General features: G+C 42.6%; 1 protein-coding gene across 6 annotated transcripts in view; it reads right to left on the bottom strand.

Moving 5' to 3' along the window:
- vwa5b2 (von Willebrand factor A domain containing 5B2) overlaps nt 1–26831 on the bottom strand; it is a 128685-nt gene extending 101854 nt beyond the window's left edge. For 2 of the 6 annotated variants that reach the window (XM_080185811.1, XM_080185809.1), the window contains exon 1: nt 25993–26418. The gene's annotated coding sequence lies outside the window, so the exon portion shown is untranslated. Of the gene's footprint in view, nt 1–25992; nt 26420–26720 lie in introns of those variants that run through there. The other 4 variants (XM_080185812.1, XM_080185813.1, XM_080185815.1 and 1 more) reach the window with 4 other exon arrangements.
- Between the last annotated feature and the right edge of the window lie 310 nt (nt 26832–27141).

The following is a 27141-nucleotide window of genomic DNA, read 5'->3' as shown; positions in this document are numbered from 1 at the left end:
AATACATATTTCATAAGCTGTTCAATAAAAGTATCCCTTTTGTTCTCTTGTTCATTCACTCATGCTTACAATTGGCACCTCTCAAACATCTGAGGTCACAATTGACTTTTTTCTCACTAAGTGTGTCTGGAGTTTTCAGGGTGCTGCTGCCTGGCCTCAGACAGCATTTCCACAGATGCATTAGCGTGATTATCACACTGCAGATGTAAGGAGATTTCTGAATTTAAATCTGAAAACAAGCCACCCACTGAATTTTGAAAGCTTTCTTTCTTTTCCCTAGGATTTTCTAGTTCAAAGGATGGCACAGTGGCACAATGATTGGTACAGTGGCCTCACACAGTGCCAGGGATCTGGGTTCGATTCCAGGCCTGTGCCACTGTCTGTACAGAATCTGCACGTTCTCCCCATGTCTGCATGGATTTCCTCCGGGTACTCTGGTTTCCTGCCACAGTCTGAAGGACATGCTGGTTAGGTGCATTGGCCATGCTAAATTCTCCCCCAGTGTACCCGAAAGGTGGCAACTAGGGGATTTTTACAGAAACTTCGTTGCAGTGTGAATGTAAGCCCATGTATGACACTAATAAGCAAACTTTAAAAGAACTTTAAAACTTTACACTGTCAAGCAGTCCACTGAACGTTTTAACAGTTCATTAATTCAAAACCATTAATACCTAATTGTGACACTAATAAATAAACTTTAACAACTTAAGCTTTTAAAGCTTGTTTGAGCAGTATGATTACTTCAGCTAGAAATCATTCTTGTGGTTTTCCTCAGAACTTTTTCCAAAGACTCTTCTTTGACCTGCCAACAGAACTGAAACTGGACAGAATTTTCTGAGAGTGATTTAAGCAAGATCATACCAGAACAAATTGGTGAGGTTTGCTTTGCTGTGTACTGAATAATCCTGCCAATGCAACTTGATAAGATGGCCTCCCAGTGTTGCCCATTAAACTTTTGAGAATTATGAATGATAGTGTCATGACTTATTTGAAGTCAATGCAAAATGTTAAACTATGGAAGAAAGTTCATTTAAAAAATGTTGTTCATTATTTTGACAATTTAATTTGAAGAATACAAACTTGACATTTATATTTACTGAATTATAGGTTAATTTGAGGCAGCTGGATTAACAAATCACTTGTGTACTAATTACTGGTTAGCGGATGTAGAGAGGAACTAAGTACATTGTACAAATGAAGTACAAAACTATTCACATTAAAGGAACATTAATATTATATTAGGTTTGGAATATTTTCTGGTAGATTACAGACTGGTGCAGCTATGAACAATGCACCTCTAAACCGCATTCATTTTGCATTATATTAACAATGGAGATAAGCTTGTGCTGAAGTTATACTAAGCATCATAATTCCTTACAGTGCATTTTCTGAAAAACAATTAATTGAGGTAGATGTTCTTTGTGGCACAACAGTGGCAGACAAAATCACATCTAACGTCTTACACCTCAGATTTGTTAAATGTAAATTAAAATTTTAAAATATTTTTATGTTTGAATTAGATACAGAAGGCCCAATTTTACCATCGCATTGCTCCCGTTTTCTGGCGTGAAAACTTGGTAAAGTCAGATGTGAGGCGAGTAGTGTGATCCGCACCCGCCTCCAATTCCCCCTTTACCAAAGCCCTAAAATGGCCACGATCGGGACCATGCCCAAAACAGGCACGACGGCCATTTAAATGTATTTGCATGCATTTAAATTGACTTAATGGACTGTCACTCTGCCTGAGATCAGTGGGGGGGGGAGGGGGGTCTGCTGCCACTCTGCCTGAGATCAGTAGGGCGGGGGAGGGGGGTCTGCTGCCACTGCCTGAGATCAGTTGGGGAGATCAGCGCAGCTTGTGGGCCGAAGGGTCTGTTTGTGCCGCGGTTTTTCTATGTTCTATGTTCTAATCCTTTGAGCTAGATGGGAGCCATGATCTTATTGAATGGTGGAGGAGGTTCGAGAAGTCAGATGTCAGTCTATTCATGCTCCTAATTTTTATGTTCTTATGAGCTGCAGGTTGCAAAATTGGCCTGAATTTTCACCATGGCGGAAGGGCTCTATGCCTTATCCATAATGTCCCTGGGATTGGCCCACCCAAGGCCAGTTAACACTGGAATCAACTTCAGGGGCAGTTTTTCCTGAGCCAGGTTCCTAATTTGGGAAATTTCCTGTCTCTGCATATTTGACACGTAGCAAAAATTCAGCCCATTGCATAAATAACTGAGAGGGCACTTCAACATGGCAGCAGCCTCTCATCAACCTTTTTAAAAGTTTCAGAACAGATACAGCAGCCAGGCTACCACCATTGAGGGGGTCTGTGGGAGGGGCTGTGGGGGGAGTGTTGGGGGGAGAGAGAAAGATGTGGAACTGTTTATATAGGGGAACCTTAGGCTGCAGCTGACTCAGGCAAGCAAGGAGAGTCTCTTGGTCTGCATGGATGCTGGTCCCCTGTTGCTGGGTGCCTACCACAAGGCCTTGCATACATGGAGAACTGGAGGGTAACTGGAGAAGTGCCCCTAACCAAATTCTTAATGAGTCAAATTGGCTGCTTGCCTCATGGGGACCCAGCAACTCTGCCGGCCCCACAATGCAACTTGGCAAAAATGGTCAGCACTAGGAATGGGGTCAGGAAACCACTCAATAACTGTGCCAGCATTTTCAGGTCTCATCCCCTTTTGTCGCCACCTCAGCGTGGCTTAGAAATTCAGCACTTCTGCCTCACGGTGCCAGGGACCTGGGTTCAATTCGAGCTTTGGATGACGGTCTGTGTGGAATTTGCATGTTTCCACCCCCTCCCCCCCTCATCGTGTCTACATAGGTTTCCTCCGGGTGCTCCAGTTTCCTCCCACATTCCAAAGATATGTGGGTTATGTGAATTGGTCATACTAAATTGCCCATTAGTGTCAAGGAAATTAGAAGAGTAAGTACATGGGGTTACAGGGATGTGGTCTGTGTGGGAATGTTTTCAGTGCAGGCTCGATGGGCCACATGGCCTCCTTCTGTGCTGTAGGGATTTTATGATTCTAACTCCGTGCCACTCTCAACTGTGCATTATCTAACCTCAGTGTAGTTCACTATATGGGTTGATATTTAAATATGGTGGCATAATGTTAACATTGCTGCCTCACAGAGCCAGTACCAGGCATTCTGGCATTGGGTGACTGTCTGTGTGGAGTTTGCACATTCTCCCTGCTTCTGTGTAGGTTTCCTCCAGTTTCCTCCCATGTTGCAAAGATGTGCAGTTAAGAAGATGCTAAACTGCCCCTTAGTGTCCCAAGATATATAGGTGAGGTGGATGAGACATGGTAAAAGCATGAAGGTACAGAGATAAGGTGGGATGCTCTTTTGGAGAGTTGGTGCAGACTCCATGGGCTGGGTGGCCTCTTTCTGCACCGTGGGGATTCTATATTTAGCATCTTTATCTTTTTCCTGAACAAGGCTGCCAACTGGAATTATAGAATGGTTACAGCACAGAAAGAGGTCATTCAGCCTGTCATAGCAATACCAGCTGTCTGCAAGAACAACTCTGCAATTTGTTTCTCCTCAGATCATTAATCACATATCTTTTGAAGACCTCAGTTGAATCAGCCTCTGCTATTCTCTCAGTTGTTTTTCTTATTTGTTTAAATCAAGAACTCAAAAACAACCCAATATATCTTCCACGTTTGTAAAATACATCAGATGCTTTATATACCTAAATGTCCTCAATAAGATGTATCCCCTTTAATAGTTTAATGTCAAACCTTTGAAGAGTGCACTGGATGTGCATATGACAATTTGTGAATGGACCACATACAATTAAGTTGCTCAGCTGGTGCAGATTCATGATTAACTAGTTCAACTCACAACCAACTTCCCTCCTGTAAAGTACCCACAACATAACATGTTCACCTAGTTCCCGCTCTCTTTCTGCCTCTTTTCTCTCTCTCCCTCCAACTGCTTCCCTTCTTTTCTCGTTGACCAAACTTTTTCTCTTTCTATTCTGTTTTTCCTTTTCTGCTGAAAATACCTGTGGTGGGGGGAACAGTGGGGATGTGTGAGAGTGGCTGACAAGAACATTGGGGCTCAGGTGAGCAGGCAAATTCTCTAAACTGCACATCTGACTGCTGCAGCACAGTGGCACAGTGATTAGCCTCAGCACCGGAACATGGGTTTGATTCCTGGCTTGGGTCACTGTCTGTGCAAAGTTTGCACATTCTCCCTGTTCACTGCAAAGTTGCCTACTGTTTTAAAACCTATGGGATGCTGTTTTAGGGGGTTTAGCTCTGAAGTTAGGAAAATAGAGGGATTTGGATCTGGGTAACTGGGTAAATTTAAAGATACTCTGCGTATGTAGTTAAGTATATTTTAGCTAATTTTCTGGTTCTGTGTTTTATTGCTTAATAAACATTTATTTTGTTTAAAATCATCACGCAAATGTCTGGAACATCCTTCACTGTTAGAATCACAGAATTCTGCACCGACCATAATCCCACCCAGGCCCTATCCCCATGCATTTACCCTAGATAGTCCCCTGATACTAAGGGGCAATTTAGCATGGCCAATATACCTAACCTGCGCATCTTTGGGCTGTAGTGGGGGGGAGCCGGAGCACCCAGAGGAAACTTGGGGAAAATGTACAATCTCCACACAGACAGTAACCCTCGCCAGGAATCAAACCTAGGTCCCTGGCACTGTGAGGCAGCAGTGCTAACCACCATGCCACCATGCTACCCAAGAAGAGCTCTTAACATGTTTCCTCACATTATGCCAAACTGTAGAATACACTTGAGAGCAGCCATGTCAAGCTTCCCTTCTGGGATTTGGAATAGCCTAGCATTTAACACAACTCTCGCTTCTATTCAGTGCAAAATCAATTCTGCTGATAGAAAGTGTTCACCCAAAGACAGATGGTAATCTGTCACATTCAGTTCAAAAGAAACAGTTGCACAGACTCAACAAGTTCTCTGTCATAAACAATACAGTCTGAAACCTGCCTTCCTCTTCCAGCAGCCTGCTCTCCAGTTCTTGTCAGCACTGTACATTGATAGATATGTTAGCTGGAAGCAAGAAATAGCGGACTAGCTGCCCGCATCTGTGAAAGGTTTACAGGAAGGAAGCACTTTATATCCACAACTCTTATCTCATAGAATAGAATCCCTACAGTGCAGAAGGAAGCCAATTGGCCCATTGAGCCTACACCAACAACAAGTCCACCCAGGCCCTACCCCTGCAATTCTATGAGTTTACCTGACACTAAGGGACAATTTAGCATGGCCAATCAACCTAACCCACACATCTTTGGAGTGTGGGATGAAACTGGAGCACCTGGAGGAAACCCATGCAGGCACGGGGAGAGCATGCAAACCCCACACAGACAGTCACCTGAGGCCTGGAATTGAACACAGATCCCTGGCGCTGTGAGGCAGCAGTGTTAACCATTGTGCCACCTTCACTCTTTGCTACAAATGTTAAAGATGATCTCAAATGAGACATCAAACCATGGGTTTGGCAATTAGAATGCAGGATAAATTTAGACAGGGGACAAAAAGTTGCAAACACCATTTTATGGGGCCTGTTAAAAGCTTGCTCCAGATAAGCATATTTTTCAATTACATTATGATCAGGTTCAGTGCTATGATTCTTGTAGTTTCAGAGAGGACACTCCCATCCCTTTGATCCAGCTTAATTCCACTTCCTTTGACAGAGTTAGCAGGATGTTGTTGTAACAGCTTCATTGCCTTTCGGTTCCAAAAATAACTTCAAATAAAATTCCAAAATAAGAGACGGTTTTTGTTCCTGGGGGAAATGGTTATTGTCATTGTCTGCTGTTCTACTGGGGAACATCACTGTTGGCACGTATTGACATTGACTGTGTAGAAGTCGGAATAGCGAGAATCTCAAATTTCTCAGTAGAGGAGATAGAATTTCTACATCTGCAGAAGCAGTAATAAGGGCAGTGATCACATGAATACGACCCTATTGCCTGTTGAGAGTAACGGAAATACTTGACAAGTTGTCTTGAACCAATAGAGGCCAATGTTGAGTTTTCCCACAGCCTTCAACAGGATTTGGCTTTTCCGATTCTGTTACTGTGTATGAGAGCAGCCTCTGGTGAAATAAATCCTGTCCCAAACGTTGTTGCAGTATCATGAAAAACTACTTTAATTGTTGAAATATGCTTGCAGCAGCTCTTTTATTTAACTGGGTGGGTTGGAAGTTCTGTCTGGGTACGCTGCCTGGCTTCACACAAAGTGAAAAAGATTGTTTGCATTCAGATACAAGGTAAAATTTGAAAAAAATGCTATATTGAGGGAACTGTTAACCCCCCCATGATGGGCGGGAGATGTCAGTTAGGAGGTATTAAAACTGCAAAAATTTGAAAGTCAACTCTAATGCCCCTTGAATAAAGCATTTGATTTTAATGGACTTTAATTCCATCCTTGGGGTGGTGCAGTGGCACAGTGGGTTAGACTGCTGCCTCACAGCGCCAGAGACCTGGGTTCAATTCCCAGCTTGGGTCACTGTCTGTGTGGCGTTTGCACATTCTCACTGTGTCTGCGTGGGTTTCCTCCGGGTGCTCCAGTTCCCTCCCACAGTGCAGAGATGTACGGGTTAGGTGGATTGGCCATGCTAAATTGCTCCTTAGTGTCAGGAGGACTAGCTAGGGTAAATGCATGGGGTTATGGAGGTAGGGCCTAGTTGGGATTGTGGTCAGTGAAGACTGAATGGCCTCCTTCTGCACAATAGGATTCTATGATTCTAAGTTGGGGATACGGGTATTTGAACCCCCAGCAGCTGATCAACCCCTTACTCTATCTAGCTATCAGTCAGGGGATGGTGAAAACAAAACCAAATAAGGCACTGCTGTTAAATCCAAGACATGAACGGCACTTTCCAAATCTGCTAGCTATACCACCTAGAAGGACAAGGGCAGCAGAAGTATCACAACTTCTCCTCCATGCCATCCACCATTCTGATTTGGAATTATACCAAAGTTTCTTTGATGTTACTGGGTCAAAATCTCGGAAATCCCTTCCGGAAAACATTGTGAGGGTACCAACACCACATGGACTGCAAATGTTAAAAAAAATGGCTCATCATCACTTTCTCCAAGGGCAAGAACGGATGGATATTAAAGCTGGCCTAGCCAACAATGCTTATATCCCAAACATGCATTTAAAAAAATCAACAGGATCTCGCTATTACCCGCATTTCCAGGCCTCCCACGCCAAACTTCCCTGCCCTTTGAAAAAGATTAAAGTTGTTACATTGGTGTTGCCAATTTGCTGTAAACCTTCTGATTTTTTTTGTTATCTTTTATAATGTGGCTGTTGAAAATATCCAAACCCCTTTTCCTTCCATTTCTTTCATTTTGGTTTGGTGCTCATTCCTTAAGTTCTCCTGATGGTAGATTAATTTATTACAAAAAATACTTTGGGGGCAGAGGTTAGTGTTTTTCCTTTAAAATGTTTCTCTCCCAGAAAGGTGAGAAAAAGCTGTTGAAAATGTTGCTATAAGTTTAATTGGCCTGGTGGAACATGGCCAGTAGGTATCCAGGCCAGAGACCTGAGTTTGTGCGATAGGTAACGTTAATGCTCTTAAATACGCTGGAGTATATACTAAAGGATTTGTGTTAATTTTCTGGTTATCTTACATTTGCTGAAACAACTTGTATTACAGTTGAATAGCTGCATTGGTAAAGACTCTGATGAGGGTATGTGTGGAATTTTGATGTGGGGTTTAGGTTTAAAGCAATCAAATGGATATGAAGCTGTTATTTGAACATAACCTTCTACAGAGTTGTCTGTTTTATTAATTCTGCCTCTTGTTTGTCGTTGTTTTGACTTCGATTGTTTGTTTGAGTTTCCATAGCAACAATCTGCTGCTCTTTTCACTGTAATAGAAGAGATAATAATTTACAAAGAGCTACTAATCCATGTATGAAGGAACCTGTGTTCAGAGAAAGTCCATGTTAAGCAGATGTTTGAAAGGGGTTTTGACCTTTTAAATTATGGCACCAGAAATTCATCTCACACTTCTATGATTGAAGCAAAAGCTTCTGGGAATTATATAAGGCCACAACTCTACCAATTAGTTTTTATTTGTAATTATTTGAAAGGATAATTCCATCTTATTTAGCCCTGGGGCAGGGAAGAAGGCAATGTCCTGATTGAGCATTGTGTTGACTGGGTGTTTGCGAACTTGGTGTTCCTAAGAAATAAATGTATTAAATCTCGTTGTACTGAGATTTCTCCTCAATAACTACTCCACAAGCAGGTGTCAGACAATACCACACTTTATGGAGTCTTTCTACTCCACACTCCGAATGTAGACTGCCCACTTTGGTGAGATCCTGACAGGTCACCCCACATTCAAGGTCACAAGACCCATTTCCTTAAATGGGCTATGTCCCAACATACATAACAAAATATTTCTTGCAGCTTATCAGACAATAAAGTGAAGGTATTACCCTTTAGAGATAGAGATATGAGTAAATCTTTCCTCCACATACTTTTGCCTTTCTCCCCATTCTGTTCCCAGGACCTACAGTCAGTAATCATTCTTCCCGTAGAAATTTAGAAGGGAGAATATTGTAGTGGTATATTACATGACCAAAAGACCATGCTGCAGCTAATGATAGTCAAGGATGGTGTGATGAGAATGAATTTTTCCTGTCTGGTATTCTGCTCATGATTCTTACTGTCCCTTTGCAGAGAAAAGCCTGGGAATTACAGGCCAGAGAGCTTCACTTCTGTAGTGGGTAAATTGTTCAAAGGTATTCTGAGAGACAGGACTTACAGACATTTAGAGATGCAAGGACTGATTAGGGACAGTCACATGGTTTTGTGAGTAGAAAATCATGTCTCACAAGTTGAATGAGCTTCTTGAAGAGGTAACTGAAAGGTGGATGAGGGCAGAGCAGTTGATGTTTTCTACATGGACTTTAGCAAGGCCATTGACAAGGTACTGCATGGTAGGTTGCTGCATAAGGTAAATCTCGCGGGATCCAGGGTGAATAGCCAATTCGATACAAAATTGGCTTGATGGCAGAAGACAGAGGATGGTTATAGAGGGTTATTCTTTAAGCTGGAGGCCTCTGACCAACAGTGTACCTCAGGGATTGGTGCTGGGTTCACTGTTATTTGTAATTTATATTAATTATTTGGATGAGAATTTAGGAGGCATGATTAGTAAGTTTGCAGATGACACCAAGATTGGTGGCACAGTGGACAGCGAGGAAGGTTATATAGGATTACAACTGGATCTTGATCAATTTGGCCTGTAGGCTGACAAATGGCAGATGGAGTTTAAATGCGAGGTGATGCATTTTGTAGATCGAACCAGATCAGGACTTATTCAGTTAATAGTAGGGCATTGGGGAGAGTTAGAGTCATAGATGTCATTGAGATATACAGCAGGGAAACAGGCCCTTCAGCCCAACTTGTCCATGCCACCCTTTTTTTAAAACCCCTAAGCTAATCCCAATTGCCCACATTTGGCCCATGTCCCTCCATACCCATCGTACCCTTGTAACTATCTAAATGCTTTTTAAAAGATAAAATTGTACCCACCTCTACTGCTACTTCTGGCAGCTTGTTCCAGACACTCACCACCCTCTGTGTGAAACAATTGCCCCTCTGGACACTTTTGTATCTCTCCCCTCTCACCTGAAACCTATGCCCTCTAGTTTTAGACTCCCCTACCTTTGGGAAAAGATATTGACTATCTAGCTGATCGGTGCCCCTCATTATTTTATAGACCTTTATAAGATCACCCCTCAGCCACCTACACTCCAGAGAAAAAAGCCCCAGCCTATCCAGCTTCACCTTATAACTCAATCCACCAAGTCCCGGCAGCTTCCTAGTAAATCTTTTCTGCATTCTTTCTAGTTTAATAATATCCTTTCTATAATAGGGTGACCAGAATTGCCCACAGTATTCCAAGATGGACTTACCAATATCTTGTACAACTTCAACAAGACATTCCAACTCCTGCATTCAATGTTCTGACCGATGAAACCAAGCATGCCTTCTTCACCACTCTGTCCACCTGTGACTCCACTTTCAAGGAGCTATGAACATGTGCCCCTAGTCCTTTGGGCAGCACGGTAGCAGAGTGGTTAGCAGTGCTGCTTCACAGCTCCAGGGACCTGAGTTCGCTTCCCAGCTCAGGTCACTGACTGTGTGGAGTTTGCACATTCTCCTCGTGTCTGCATGGGTTTCCTCCAGGTGCTCCGGCTTCCTCCCATAGTCCAAAGATGTGTGGGTTAGGTTGATTGACGATGATAAAATTGCCCCTTGGTGTCCTGACGTGTAGGTTAGTGGGATTAGTGGATAAAATATGTAGAGATGTGGAGTTAGAGCCTGGGTGGGATTGTGGTAGGTGCAGACTCGATGGGCTGAATGGCCTTTTTCTGCACTGCAGGGTTCTATGATTCTATGATTCTATCTCTTTGTTCTGTAACTCTCCCCATCGCCGTACCATTAACTGAATAAGTCCTGCCCTGGTTCAATCTACCAAAATGCATCACCTGGCATTTGTCTACATTAAACTCCATCTGCTATTCGGCAGCCCACTGACACAACTGATCAAGATCCCATTGCAATTGGAGGTAACTTTCTTCACTGCCCATTATGCCATCAATCTTGGTGTCATCTGCAAACTTACTAACCATGCCACCTATGTTTTTATCCAAACCATTAATATAAATGACAAGTAACAGTGGACCCAGCACTGATCCCTGAGTTACTGATAGTAGTGATAGTCACTGAGCTGTTATGGTGCCCGTCTGCTGGTCCAGGATTAAGCACACACAATGACACGAAGTACTAGGCCACTCCCAGAACCTCCAAGAGCAGCCCACGCATGACCCACCGTGTGCATGCCCCTCGTTTGACAACAAGGTGGACCGACACCTGTAGATTAAAAGAGACACTCCTCAAAATATTACTATTTATTTCCCCAAGTTCCCTAACGTCCGTGCTTTTCTCAACAGTAAAAATTGATGAGAAATGTTCATTTAGGATCTCACCCATCTCTTGTGGATCTGCAAATAGATGACATTGTTGATCCTTAAGAGGTCCTACTCTCTCCCTTGTTACTCTTTTGCCCTTTATGTATTTGTAGGAGCTCTTTGGATTCTCTTTTGCCTTATCTGCCAAAACAATCTCATGCCCCCTTTTTGCCCTCCTGATATCTCTCTCAACTCCACTCCTACACCTCCTATACTCTTCAAGGGCTTCACTTCATCCCAGCTGCCCATGCATGTCATGTGCCTCTTTCTTCTTCTTGACCAGGGCCTCAATATCCCGTGTCACTCAGGGTTCCCTACTTCTGCCAGCCTTGCTCTTCACTCTAAGAGGAATGTGCTTACCCTGAACCCTGGTTATCACACTTTTGAAAGCCTGCAACTTGCCAGATGTCCCTTTGTCATCCCATAGACTCGGTCAATTAACTTCCTGCCTGATACTGTCAAAATTGGCCTTGCCCCAATTTAGAATTTTAACTTTTGGGCCAGACCTATCATTCTCCATAGCTATCTTAAAACCAGTGGAATTATGGTCACTGGTCCCAAAGTGATCTCTCACTAACACTTCTGTCACCTGCCCTTCCTTACTTCCCAAGAGGAGGTCAAGTTTTGCCCCCTGTCTAGTTGGGCCATCCACATACTGAATGAGAAATTCCTCTTGAATACACTCAACAAACTGTATTCTTGAATCAATTGTATTGATTTCTTTGTTATAGAACAAAGGGATCAAGGGGTACAGGTTCCTAGCCTCTAGGAGTCACAGGTGTATAGAGTGGTGAAGAAGGGCGTAGGTCAGCTAGTCAACATCTTTTCCCAAAGGTAGTGAGGTCTAAAACTAGAGGGCATAGTTTTAAGGTGAGAGGGGAGAAATACAGAAGTGTCAAGAGGGGCAATTTTTTCACACAGTGTGGTGAGTGTCTTGAACAAGCTGCCAGAGATAGTGATAGAGGCGGGTACAATTTTGCCTTTTAAAAGGCATTAAGATAGTTACATGGGTAAGGTGGCAATAGAGGGATATGGGCTAAATGCGGGCAATCGGGGCAAGCTTTGTGGTTATAAAGAAGGGCGGCATGGACAAGTTGAGCCAAATGGCCTGCTTCCATGCTGTAAATCTCTGTGACAAATGACCTCTATGATCTCTACCAAGGTCAAGCCAGCCAACTCTATTCCCATACAAGAAATAGCTGACCTCCTTAGTGTGGGAGGAAAATTGCCCCTTGCCTAATGAAACAATCCTGGTAATTTTAAATGGAATCACAAAGGGGAATATCGAGCCTTTGTGCCCAACACAGGGAGATTCCCAGCCTCTTGGACTAAATCTGAACGCAGTTTATTAACCTATTGCACAACACTAATCTGTCAACTGAGATTAATTATATCCTGTTTCTCACTGACAGCTAGATTGATTATAATTTATAGAACATGGCTACTTCTGTTTTTTTAAATTCATTCATAGAACATGAGCATCACTGGCTGGTCAGCATTTATTGCCCACCCCTAGTTGCCCAAGGGCAGTTGAGAGTTAACCCCACGTTGCAGTGTGCTACATTGTATGTAGACCAGACCAGGTAAGGACAGCAGATTTCCTTCCCTAAAAGGCATTAGTGAACCAGATGGATTTTTCCTGACAATTGAAAATGATTTTATGGTCACCAGTAGATTCTTAATTCCAATTTTTTTCAATTGAAATCAAATTCCACCAGCTGCCATGGTGGAATTTGAACCCGGGTCCCCAGAACATAATCAGAGTTTCCAGATTAATAGTCTAGCAATAATACCACTAGGCCATCACCTCCTCTGTATAATTTTTCAAATATCAGAGATTATAAAATCTTTTAATTCTAGAACCAGGAATGCATTAAACTTCAGTGGAAATATTTATTTTAAACCACAAGGTTAACTTTTAACAGAATTTATGGCCTCTGAGAGTTTACACAATTTTTGATTTTAAAAAAGAATTGACTATTAAAATCATGTGAAAATCAGGTAAATAAACAACAGTATCCTGACTTGATTTTAAGGAAACTAATTTTACTTGTGCATCAGGTATAATCTTCTTGGCTTCTTAGGACATCTTAGACTTCTTTAGGGGTGGCACAGTGGCACAGTGGTTAGCATGGCTTCATCACAGTGCCAGAGACTCAGGTTCAGTTCCAGTCTCGGGTCACTGTCTGTTTGCAGTTTGCACATTCTCCCAATGTCTGCATGGATTTGCTTCGGTTTCCTCCCACAGTCCAAAGAGACGTGGGTTAGGTTGATTGGCCATGCTGAATTGATCCTAGTGTTAGGGGGATTAGCAGGGTAAATATGTGGGGTTACAGGGAAAGGGCCTGGGTGGGATTGTGGTTGGTGCAGCTTCAATGGGCCAAATGGCCTCCATCTGCAAGGTGGAGGTTCTTTTGCAGCATTTTTTATGAATCATTCGTAAGGATTTCCTCTTAGCTCCTTTGCAGTTTTTTAATTAGCTGGTGCGTACATTGTGCTGTGCACTTTCATATGGGAAAAGGCTAAATAGAACAGAAACAGTTCAGTGCATGGTAAGATACTATTTGTCAGAACAGGGGGTTGGACCTGTGCTGGGAATTGGGCTGAGTCTCATTGCCATAGGCTAAGAAAGGCGCTCACAATTTTGTGATACTGACGCTGGAACACAAGAGACCAGTTCAGGCACTATGTTCACGATATATGGTTACAGCTTAGGTAGAATGTTTCACCCTCATACACTTCCCTTGTAGCTTTTATCATAATGCCACTGGAAAGAGCCTGAACGTTACATTTTGTATTATGATTGGGCACACAGCTATTCTGGCAAGATTCCCAAGGCCCACACTATGACAGTAAAGTGCTTTCCTTGATAGATAGTTGTCTAGCATATTTCAAAATCACTTATCATTTAAGTAATTGAGGTTGCAAATTATTTTTTTGATGGCAAGATATGCAAATTTCTGTGGCTCACTGGGATAATTCACTTAACACAAGCAGCTCAGTTTTGGTACAAATTGAAGTGAGTATGAAATGACATTGCTGGCAATCAAAACCCGCGCTAAGGTATGCTTCAGTTTATTTGTGTTCTTGTACTAAGGTCTATGCATTTGGGCATCGCATTTTCTGTGGAAGGAAAGCCATCTTTTGAAATTAGGTAACAAGCCACAATGTGACAAAAAATTTAGCAGCTTTCTACATTGCAGCCACAACAGTTAAACACTTTTACTTCCCAACTACTAAATCCGTCAGGAAATAGAGAAAGGAGAAAATAAAACTGAGATCAAAAAGATAAGAAGGAGCAAACAGCAAGAGATGGTTGGGATGCATTGGTAGTGGTGACTAAATCAGAAAGTAGCAGAACATGGTGGTTGCCCTGACTGACCTGCCTTCCAGGAACTGGCTCTCAAATCTTTTGGTCCTTTAATTAACGGCTTTGATTTTACATCATTTTAGGAGCTCTGACTGTAGACTCTTAAGTTATGCACAGTCAATTTTATTCCAATGAATTGTGTGAGAGGGAATCTGAGCTGATAATGAACAGAATGATCCCGTTTCCAATCACGAATCAGTAAAGCAATGTAATGTTATCACATTGCGCGCAGGGGAGGTTGAGGTTGGGAGGGTGCGGGTATTGGGGTACAAAGAATTGTTCCAGCCACAATGAATAACCACATTGTAAAATAGATTGAAGAAAATGATCCAAACAATCCCTTGTTCGTATTAAATATTGGACAATTTGCATAGGCATCTTATAGAATTATCTGAATTTCATACAGTTGATATCCATTGAGTTTTATTATTCCCTATGAAGTACAGCAAAGTAGTCAATTTAGTATGACAAAAAAATAATGAATTCTGTCTTTTCCAGAGAGAGACTACTGTAATTGTAAAAGCCCACATATGATAAACCTGTCACTGTGATGAATGAAAATGCTTTTACTGTAATGTACGAATGAATTATTCTTTACTTTGGCTTCCAGCTGAAACCGGTTTTGGTGGAATAGGTTTGGGTTAAACCATATTTCATTCCGTCTGTGGATACTGCCAGGATTAGTAAATGTGCAGTAACCCCTTACTGTTAACTGTAATCCAGGCTGTTAGAGGCTGATACGCTAATGCTATGATAACTGATTCTACATCCTGCTGGAGTGCATCACATACCATTCAGTATGGCCACATAGTGGGATAATGAATCGATGCATAAGGAATAAGATTGTAATGGCATTGAGCCATGGTATGCTTAATTGCACTCAACCACAAGACCAATTTATTAAAATAATTTTGGGCACTGCTGCCAGCAACTGTAGAAATCCCTCAAAGCATAATAATTTCGCTTGAAGTGTTTGACACACAGAGGCCATTTGCAAAAATGGCCCCTGAAAATCGGTAAGAATTCTCGCAACACCAGGTTAAAGTCCAACAGGTTTATTTGGAATCATGAGCTTTCAGAGCACTGCTCCTTTATCAGGTGAATGGTCCCCACTCCTCTCTCCTGAGACTGTTCACTGTGCCCACACCAATCCAACGCTGGCATCTCCGCATCATGGCTGAAAATCAATAAGGTGAAGGGGCATAACAGGCTCTGGCACAAGGAAAGTAATGGACAAATATTTGTTTTTTATGCATCTTGCATCTTCAACAATTCGTATATCCCAATGTAAGTCGTACTCATAGCCTTAATGAGTTTTGTACAAAATACAAAATTTGTGCAAAGCGTGCCAGACATTTTCAACCTGCTTTATAATGCAATGGATGTGTTAGAACTTGAACCTTACACCAAGAAGCACTGTTGCCTGCCATCTCATTATTGTATCCCTACATTTGTTTCTCCTCCTCACAGACTTTTAGTTCATGCATTGATTAATCCTTTGTTTAAATGATCAGTACCTAGTTTTTAACCAAAGTTGTTCATGATGAGGTTAATGGAGATGCATGAATTTTATCTATCTTGATCAAAATCCTGATTTTCCCTCTGTGGGGAAATATGTCTTCTCGCTAAGGTCAGGATTGCACCAAGCAGCCTCCTGCAGTGATGCCGTGTCCTAGCAGAACAATGAGTCACATAGTAACACTGCTTGCCACCACACAGCTCCAGTTAAAAAATGTAATTGCCTATACCTCTTGTTTGCTGATCAGAGCATCATTTCCACACTGTAGCTCACCTGATGCAAGCCTTGTAGCTGATCCTACAGGCACTCAGATTAATTGCTATAATGGAAGGAAAGTAGGGCCACAATCTTGCCTGCTATTCATGCTATGCTCCTGCTGCTGTGAGGTCAGAGAATTTGGGGACCAGCCAAATCTCTGTTCACTGCAGTGGGATGAGAAAATCCCGCTGGCATGAACGGTGATAAGATTCCAGCCTATAATTTTTTTCGAAAAATTCAACTTTGGAGTAAAATGCCTGATATTAAGAAGTAATCAGGTGTAACACATACTAGCAGCCAAACTGAGAATGACCTTTGAAGGATAAGGGGCAGAATTTTACAGCTGTGCTTGTCCCAAAACCATAAAACCCCACCTGAGGTCAATGGATCTTTCCATGGTCTGCCCCTCACTCCATGTCCCCCAATTCCCGTGGTGGGCAAGACAGTAAAATTCTGGCCAAGATCTCAGAAATGTTCCAGCGCAGGAAGCCATTCTGCCCTGAATTACACCAACTCTCTGAGTAGGCATTTAATTTAGTGCAATTCTCCCACCTTCTCCCCATAACACTGCACATTCTTCCTTTACAGATAAGAGTTGAATTCCCTTTTGAATGCTTTGATTGAATCTGCCTCCACCACACTCTCAAGCAGAGCATTCTAGATCTAACCTCTCATTGTACGAAAAATGTTTTTTCCCATATCGCTTTTGCTTCTTTCACCAGCTACATTAAATCTGTGCCCTCTCATTCTCGATCCTTTCATGAGTGGAGATAATTTCTCTCCATCTACTCTGTCCAGACCCCTCATGAGTTTGACTATCCCTATCAAATCTCTTCCCAGTCTTGTTTTCTCCGAGGAAAGCAGTCCAACCTTCTCCTGTCTATCTTCACAACTGATGTTCCTCATCCCTGCAACCATTCTCATAATTAGTTGCTACTATGTTTGAACGAATATCTTGGTGAATATTCAGTGCAGCACAGACCTGCTGCTCCCGTCAGTACCAGGATACAGTTACAGCAGGATATAGATAGGCTGGAAAATTGGGCAGAGAAATGACAGATGGAATATAATCCAGATAAATGCAAAGTGATGCATTTTGGTAGATCTAATGTAGGGGGGAGCTACACAATAAATGGCAGAACCATCAAGAGTATAGATACACAGAGGAACCTGGGGGTGCAAGTCCACAGATCCCTAAAGGTGGCAGCACAGGTGGAGAAGGTGGCCTTTATTGGACGGGGCATAGAGTATAAAAGTTGGCATATGATGTTGCAGCTATATAGAACATTGGTTAGGCCACATTTGGAATACTGCATCCAGTTCTAGTTGCCACACTACCAGAAGGACGTGGAGGCTTTAGAGAGAGTGCAAAAAAGGTTTATCAGGATGTCTTAGCTATGAGGAGAGATTGGGCAAACTGGGGTTGTTCTCCCTGGAAAAACAGAGGATGAGGGATGACCTAATAGAGGTGTATAAAATTATGAAGGGCATAGATAGGGTGAACAGTGGGAAACTTTTTCCCAGGTCGGAGATGACGAACACAAGGGGTCATAAGTTCAAGGTGAGGGGGGTCAAGGTTCAACACAGATGTCAGAGGGAATGTTAAACTGGTGGCTCGGGCTTGTGGGGCCAAAGGACCTGTTTCCTGTGCTGTGTTGTTCTTTGTTCTTTGAGAGTCTGCTGATTGCTATCTCTGCTTCTGCTGCAGCAGCAGCAGAGACCTCCAAAAGTATCATTCAAAGTACCGTTCTGAAGTATTTTACACAGAGGGTGGTGGGGGCCTGGAATGCACTGCCAAGCAAGGTGATTGAGACGGACATGCTGGGATCGTTTAAGACTTATCTAGATAGCCACATGAACAGACTGGGAATAGAGGGATACAAATGAATGGTCTAGTTGGGCGCATGAGTGGCACAGGCTTGGAGGGCCAAAGGGCCTGTTCCTGGGCTGTACAATTCTTTGTTCTTTGTTTGTAGTACCAGTCAGGATCATTAAGTGAGGTATTAAACCAGGATCCTGTGCTCTTTGCCAGTTCATATGAGCACTATTCAACACAGTGGAGAATTCTCCTGGTCTCCTCCCCATCATCACTCAGATCTCTGACCAAGCAAATCTAAACCTGAGTTTTTGCACGTATACACGGTGCATTGCTGACTGGTATTCATAATCTTCATTAGATTTGAACATGAGTCAGATCATATTACATCTCAAACAGTTCAAAGGGAATTGCAAAAGTCCTCAGAATGTCCAGCTAAACACTTGCAAATGTTTATTAAGTAGGTTTTACATAAGAACATTAGAACATAAGAAATAGAAGCAGGATTTCCTTCTTGATGATGGATTCTAACATTTTACCCACAACAGACGTTAAACTAACCGGCCTATAATTCCCTGCCTTTTGCCTGGCACCCTTCTTAAACAACGGTGTAACATTAGCCACTTTCCAATCTTCTGGCACTTCCCCGGAATCCAGTGACGTCTGGAAAATAACCACTTGTGCTGCTGCTGTGAAACTGAAGCAATATGGAAGTAACTCCTTCAGCTGTTCTCCTATTGTTATCACAAGTGTATCAAGCTGAATTGACACATAACATGTACCTCACATTCTGTAATTTGGCAGAAAAAGTTGCTTTACATCAACGCAAACTCCCTCTGACTAGTTAATCTATGAATGTTGTTGGAATGCAGCAACAATAACATCCAAGTGAAGGCAAGTTCTTGGATCATGACATCCAATTGTAGACAATGCAATACAACTAAGAGTCTTTTGGGGTGCTACTGATATGTACACTGACTTTTACATGACAATACAAGTAAGCGTTGGGAGGTTTAAGGGATACTTGTGATTTTGAATTACGCCCACATCCTCCAGGGTAAACCAATATTATACTTACACATTTATTACATCAATGGTTCATATTCCTGGCCTCTCCCGTGGCGAATTTTGAAATTATTTGAACTCTATAACAATCACATTTTATTAGATTCATGGAGTACATTTTTGGTAATTGCAAGACCTCGCTGAGAATAGGATGGTCCTAACTGCAGGTATTTCTACAAGTAACACTGGAGACACTCCATGGTACACAATTTAATACACATCCCCCAAGCTTTAAGAACTTTTCATTCTTCAATGTCTGAGAGCACTGGAGCACACCGATGTTGAGATTGTGAAACCGTTTGAGGGCAGGTTAAATCAAACCCCACTCGTCAAAAGTGATTGAACTTAAAGCCTGAGAATCAATAACTCTTTCACTTTAAATGAGCCACACACCGGCAATTCCTTACAGAAGTCACACTGAATGAAATCAAGCAAAAAGATTCCAAACATGTCTCTGTGTAAGTACTGAGTGTCTGGTAAAGCTTTACACGAAAACAAAACTGTTGCTTTAATTTAAATCAGTGAGGATTCATGTTTATAAGCTGCAAATGGAAAATAAATTGGCTGAAGGAGTCTGAATCAGGATAGGTGTTAACTAATTGATGATAAAGCAGAGACACTATTGGTACCACTGTTTCTGATTTAAATCAGTGGCTTGGATTGAAAAACTCAATGTAAACTGGTTCCATCCACAGGCAATCACAAATGAATAGGGACACAGTAGAATCTGAGGTAGCATTGATGAATTAGGCAAAATGGCCAGAGCTTTTCCACTCCTAATGACAAGCTAATGAGTGTAGAAGCAGAAAACATTGACCAATCTGAGATTTGGAAACACTACAGTAGAAATGCACAGAAGAGAAGGTGATCATTTGGCCTTCATGTCATACTGGCTTTTTGAAAGAACAATTAACCCCATTCCCCTGCTCTTTTTCCATAATCTGTGCAGTTTTCTCTTTTCAAATATTCCTCTCAATTTGGGTCTCTCCAGCATTCCTGATTTTAATTCCTCCACTGTTGGTGGCTCACGCCTTCAGCTATCTAGACCCTGAACTCTGGAATTCCCTTCCAACTTCCTCCTTGAAAACACTTCTTAAAGCCAATGTTCCTCTTCAACCAAGGGTTTGGTTATCTGACCTCAGATTTCCTATCTCGCTTGGTGCAGTATTTTGTTTTCTGATGTTCCTATGAAGCACCTTGGGGTGTTTTATTGCTTAAAGGTACTATGTAAATCCAAGTTGTTGTTGTTTTGAGCATTACTACTGGTTGAGTCTGCATCCACTGCTTTTCAGGCCATAACAATTCATTTAGGGGGAGGCAAGGCATCGTGGCAATGCCACTGAGCTATTAATCCAGAGATCCAGGCTATGGGTTCAAATCCCACCATGGCAGTTAATAGAATTTAAATTCAACCAGTAAGCCTGGAATTAAAAGCCAGTCAGTAATGGGCAGATCATGAAACTATTACTGAATGTTGTAAACCCATTTGCTTCACTAATGTCCTGTATAGAGTCCCTACAGTGCAGAAGGAGACCATTCAGCCCATTGAGCCTGTGCCAACAACAATCCCATCAAGGACCTATCCCCGTAACCCTATATACCTGTTAATCCCCTTGACACTAAGCATGGCCAATCAATCTGACCCACACACCTTTGGAGCGTGGGAGGAAACCAGAGTCCTTAAGAAGCCCATGTAGACACAGGGAGAATGTGCAAACTCAACACAAACAGTCACCCAAGACCGGAATTGAACCCGGTCCTTGGCGCTGTGAGGCAGCATTATGCTATCCTGTCACCCTTTAGGGAGGGAAATCAGAAACTTTACCTGGTCTGGCCTACATGTGACTACAGACCCACAGCAATGTTAATTTTTAACCACCCTCTGAAATGTCCTAGTAAGCCACTGAGTTCAAGAACAGTTAGGGATGAGTAACAAATGTTGAGTTTCCCAGTGACATCCACATCTCAAGAGTGAATTTAAAAAGACTACAGAAAACAAATTCTCCTCATCTGACCCTGTTTGCTTTGCCATTTGCCTTTGCTTTATGCAGCCTGGTTACAGACACTCTTGCTAGTGAAAATAATTTCTCTTTAAGCACCCTGTCAAAACCCTTCAACAGTACTCGAAATTTTGTACAGGCAAGTGTAAATTCCTGTATACAGAAAGAGAAAATGCATGATAAAAGTACTCCATAAATCTTGCAACGTAGAGTTTATTGTTACACAAAAATAATCAAGAAGGCAGATAGAATGCTGGATAACATAGCAAAATGGTAGCATGCCAGTCAGCAGAAATCATCTTTATTTTGTAAATAGTTTGAATACTGTATCAAGTTCTGGTCACTCAAGTGCAGCAGACACAATTTAAATCCTGGTGACAGTGGAGAACACAAAGCCACATAACTGATCTTTAGAATCAGATGATTGAGTTAGAAATAAGCATATGAACAAGGAACTGGAGTGGGCCATTCAGCCCCTCGAACTTGCTCCACCATTTAATAAGATCATAGCTGACTTGATATTAACCTTAAATCTGAATCCCACCCACTCCTGATAATCTATCACTCCCTTACTTACTAATCGGGCGGCACGGTGGCACAGTGGTTGGCACTGCTGCCCGACAGCACCAGGGACCCATTTTCAATCCCCGGCTTGGGTTACTGACTGTGCGGAATCTGCACATTCTCCCCATGTCAGTGTGGGTTTCCTCTGGGTGCTCCAGTTTGCTCCCACAATCTGAAAGATGGGCTGGTTAGGCGTTTTCTAATGCTAAATTCTCCCTCAGTGTACCCGAACAGACACTGGAGTGTGGTGACTGGGGGATTTTCACCGTAACTTCATTGCAGTGTTAATGTAAGCCTACTTGTGACACTAATAAATATATATATTTTAAATCGACCTTGAGCTTAAAAATATTCAAAGACGCTGCTTCCACTGTCTTTTTTAGGAAGACAGTTGCAAAGGCTCACGACCCTCTGAGTGAGAAAAAGATTGCAGAAACATTTGATATTGCCTTGAAAGAAACCAGAGGACAAGTGATCAAATAGAACTTTAGAAGATGTAACCAGGGTAGGACAGAAAAATCTGAAGCATTAAATTGTGCGAATAGACAAGAATACATAAGGCTATACATTTGTCCTGGATAGATAGCAGTGCAAAAACTGGCAATGAAGACTTCAATGGCAAAGAAATTCAGGCAGCCTGTAGAGTGAGCTGCCGAGGTGTTATCATTAAAACCCATGTTGTACTAGAAATCAAGTAGCTATTTAATGGCAGCATTCTGTCCCATTTTTGTGTCACATTTCTCCTGAGGAAGCAAATTCACTCAGGGTATGGTTCCAACTGTGGTGAAAAAAAAAGTACAAAACTGAGATCAGGTCTGGGATCTCCCAACTTGTCAGGTCTAGTTGCCAACTTGCTGTTGAACATGACTAAATCTTCCAGGGAGCTACTGCTCAGACATATCACAGGGAAGCTTCAGGGTGTCATTCTATACTAGTGACTCAGGTTTCAGTGGGGTAGAAATAGTCTCGTTTGTCTTTGGAATTCCCTACCACAGCCAAAATAAAAACTCCACCAACCTCGCTCAGTGATTACATTGCCCAATCTTGAACTGAACTGCATCAGACCTGAGGAGGTTTTCCAGCATTTTTTGTTTCTGTTTCAGATTCCAGCAACTGCTTTTTTTTTGCATCAGACCAGAATTAGGTTCAATGTGTTGAATTGGCAAATCTGAACTCGTTGGTTAGTAATAAGGTCACTGAAGTTGGATCAGGAAGTAAACATCAGGCAGGAATCTTGCTCTGTATCCAACACTCCTTCTGAGAAAGGAATTTTTGTGGAAACCATTGGGGAAGCATTAAAATCGGGCACAAATTAGGTGGCTACTAGCTTAACTGGGTTACATTATGTTTAGATGAGGTTTGTGTTCCATTTAGAATAAAATGTTAAGGGGGTATTTAATTGGTATCTTAAGAGGAATCATTGAGTTGATATTGTCTCTGATGGGGTGGCAGCAGGGTTCTCAAAGAAGGAAGCATAACCTTAAAATTAGAGGAGCCAAACTATTTTTCGGCTTCAGCTTCAGCTTTACATTTTGTGGGTCAGTGACAGACAAATCTGTGGAAAATTGGTTGGCTTTGTCACAGAGGCGGCTGGAAAGTCTCAGCAGGTCTGGCAGCATCCTACCATCCCACAAACAGAGGGCATCTCAATCCATCGAATGGACCCTACAGCAGCCTCAGGCAAGGCTGGGGGAGGTGGGGTCGGCTTCCTAATCAACACCTCATGGTGCCTAGATTTAGCAACTTTCTGCTCCACAAACTTAGAATACTGACGCTAAAACGCTGCCCCAATCCCTTCCGTGGGAGTTCACCTCCATTATCCTGATGGCAGTTTACATCCCACCCCACGTGGATGTGAAGATCATGCTGGACGAAATGTACACCACTATGAAATGTCCTGAGGCCTTGTTCATTGTGGCCGGGGACTTCAATCAGGCCAATATCAAGGCCAAGTTACCACCAACACATCTCCTGCTCCACCGGAGACCCAAACATCCTAGACCACTACTACACAAATATCAAACATGCCTACCACTCTATCACCCATCTGCACTTTGGCAAATCAGACCACAAGGTTGTCTTCTTGCTCCTGGCTTACAAGAAAAAACTGAAGCGGGAGAATCCATCAAAGAAAGTTGTGCAATGTTAGTCTGAGGAATTGGATGATCTCCTACGGGGCTTCTTAGAGTCAATGGACTTGTCAGTACTTAAAGACTCTGCAACCAGCCTGAACGAGTACACCACTACAGTAACTGACTTCATTAGTAAGTGTGTAGAAAATTGTGTGCCTAAGAAGCAAATCTGTGCGTTCCCCAACTGGAAGCCATGGATGAACAGGGATATCCATTGCTTGCTGAAGTCCAGGTTTGAGGCGTTCAGGTCAGGTGACACTGGCCTTTACAAGAAAGCCAGATACGATCTAAGAAGATCCATCAAAGGTGCAAAAGACAATACCAGACCAAGCTAGAGTCCCAGGCTTGCCACACTGACCCTCGCCGACAATGGCAAGGTTTGCAAAACATAACAGGCTACAAGAGGAAGGCATGTAAGATCGCTGGCTCCAATGCACCCCTCCCTGATGAGCTCAATGCATTCTATGCCCTTTTTGAACAGCGGGAGCATGCCTTCCACCTTGGAAGCCTGGAATGAACCTGTATCTGGGGTCACCATCGCAGATGATGGCGCAGCTTTCTCGAAGGCCATCCCATGGAAAGCAACTGGCCTGGATGGGGTACCCGGACGAGCACTCAGATCCTGCACAGATCAGCTGGCGGAGGTATTTGCAGCATTTTCAACCTCTCATTACAACAATCTGAGGTCCCTATCTGCTTCAAGAAGCCAACCATCATCCCAGTACCTAAGAAAAGCCAAGCAGCGTGCCTTAATGACTATCAGCCGGTGGATTTGCCATCCATCATTATGAAATGCTTTGAAAGATTAGTCATGGCACAAATCAATTCCAGCCTCCCGGACTATCTGGATCCACTACAGTTTGCCTACTGTTGCAACAGACCCACAGCAGACACCATTTTCCTGACTTTGCACTCAACCCTGGGACACTTAGATAACAAGGACATCTATATCAGACTCCTATTTATTGATTACAGCTCAGCCTTCAACACTATTATTCCCATGTGGCCTGGACCTCAGCACCTCCCTCTGGGACTGGATCCTGAACATCCTAACTCACAGACCACAATCAGTAGGGATAGGCAACGACACCTCCTCCACGATCATCTTCAACACCGGAGCTCCACAAGGCTGTGTTCTCAGCCCCCTAACATGATCCTTATACAGTTATGACTGTGCGGTCAAATTCCCCTCCAATTCTATTTTCAAGTTTGCTGATGGTACCACCTAATGGGTCGGATCTCAAACAATGATGAGACAGAGTACAGGGATGAGATAGAGAATCTGGTGAACTGGTCAGGCAACAATAATCTCTCCCTCGCTGTCAACAAAATGAAGGAGATTGTCATCGACTTCAGGAAACATAAAGGATAACATGTCCCTGTCTACATCAACAGGGACGAAGCATAAAGGGTCGAGAACTTCAAGTTTTTAGGTGTCCTGATCAACAATAACTTGTCCTGGCACCCCCATGCTGACACTATAGTTAAGAAAGCCCAACAATGCCTCTGTTTTCTCAGAAGACTAAGGAAATCTGGCATGTCAGATTTGGAGGTTTGGAGACGCTTACCAACTTTTGCAGATGCACCACAGAAAGCATTCTTTCTGTTTGTGTCACAGCTTGATATGGCTCCTGCTCTACCCAAGACCAGAAGGAACTACAAAGGGTCCTGAATGTAGCCCTATCCATCACACAAACCAGCCTCCAATCCATTGACTGTCCACACTTTCTGCTGCCTCGGCAAAGCAGCTAACATAACTAAGGACCCCATGCACCTCGGACATTCTCTCTTCCACCTTCTTCCTTTGGGAAAAAGATACAAAACTCTGAGGTCACGTATCAACCGACTCAAGAACAGCTTCTTCCCTGCTGCTGTCAGGCGATTGAATGGACCTACCTTGCATTAAGTTGATCTTTCTCTATACTCTAGCTATGACTGTAACATTACATTCTGCACTCTCCCATTTCCTTCTCTGCGAACAGTATGTTTAGTCCATTTAGCGCGCAAGAAACAATATTTTTCACTGTATGTTAATACATGTGACAATAATAAATTAAATCAAATCAAATCAAATCAAAAGTTCAAGTCAGCATCTGCAAAGAGAAAAAGAGCTGACATTTCGAGTCCAGATGACCCTTTGTCAGAGGTGGCTGGCAGGTAGGGCTTCTTGTCGAGTGAGGGAGGGGCTGGGGGAGGAGGGAAAGGGGGGAAAACAGCATTGGATCAATGGGGCAACTACAAAGATCTTTTAAAAGAAGCAAAAGCTTACCTTTACCGTTGTCCCTTTAGGGCTGTTTAGGCTGCTCAATATCTGGAAGAATTTGGACCATCGTGTCTAAGGTTGGTCCTTCTCAGAATCTTACAAATTTAAGGTGTCACCATCTGCAACCCAGAAAAGAAGGGCTCTTCTTTTTGTCCCCTTAGATGAAGGTTCACAAATTACACAAGAGTGTGGGAATCACTTGGTAGTGATCAAGGATGGGAATCCTGGCTGTGGTAATTCTTCTACCCTAACCCAGCATGATTGGGGCCAAATGTAGAATTCCTTCGAGCTGGGATCAATTAGTTTAGCACAGATCAGCATTTGAAACTGTTGTCTACTGATCCCTGCCTCTTATCCATTGACGCAGCAGATGCCTTTTTAGCAACAATTTATTACAAGTGATAATCTCGCTTGAGAGAGGGAGGAAATCTCAACATCTCAGTGACGTGTGCATCCTGAGTCAAAGGAATGTTGGCTATCACACTCACAGCACAAAACTGACTTCCTATTTCACAAGTCACAAATCCAAGTAGCCAGTCATGAAAACAGCAAAGTATTTTCTTTCGGTTTGTTCAAGATTTTCCCTCGAGTGATTCAGGAATTCTAATCAATTGTAAAGGCAAAAGAACCAGAAGTTGCCAGGGCCCGCCCAGTTTACTTTCTGATCAAAGCACAGAACCAGACATGATAAATCAAAGACAAACAATTCAATAAGTCAGTAAAATAACACCTACTTTTATTCCAGATCCTCACTTTCATTTGGATGGTAGATATGATTTAGCTTCCATGATAGGCAAAGAGCTATAGAATTTAAACTAGTTTCTATTCCGGATCGTGCGTGTAAATCTTTGGGGGAAAATGAATGATGTAACTGCCCTCACAGAGGCACACGTTCAGACAAGATTTGATTGTTAAATGTTGATGCAATGTTATGCTGAAATATTTCAGTCTTCTATGGCGCCCTGGCATAAATATTTTGTACATTCCAAAGTAGAAAACAGTCAGACAAATGCAACCACAACAGAGGTTCTGAGGTCAGGGTGGAGTAAATTGATGGGAGAAACAGATGTGTTATGAAAATGTCCTTGTAAGTTAAACATCTTCATTTATGGCTTACATGTTTAGTTCAGTTCAAGATTTTAAGCATTCTTTTGA

Source organism: Carcharhinus amblyrhynchos, chromosome 3 (genome assembly GCF_965287045.1).
Source record: "Carcharhinus amblyrhynchos chromosome 3, sCarAmb.v2.hapA, whole genome shotgun sequence".
In the NCBI taxonomy this organism is placed as follows: Eukaryota; Metazoa; Chordata; class Chondrichthyes; order Carcharhiniformes; family Carcharhinidae; genus Carcharhinus; species Carcharhinus amblyrhynchos.
The sequence above is the reverse complement of the archived record's forward strand: the minus strand, read 5'-3'. Positions and strand labels throughout refer to the sequence as shown.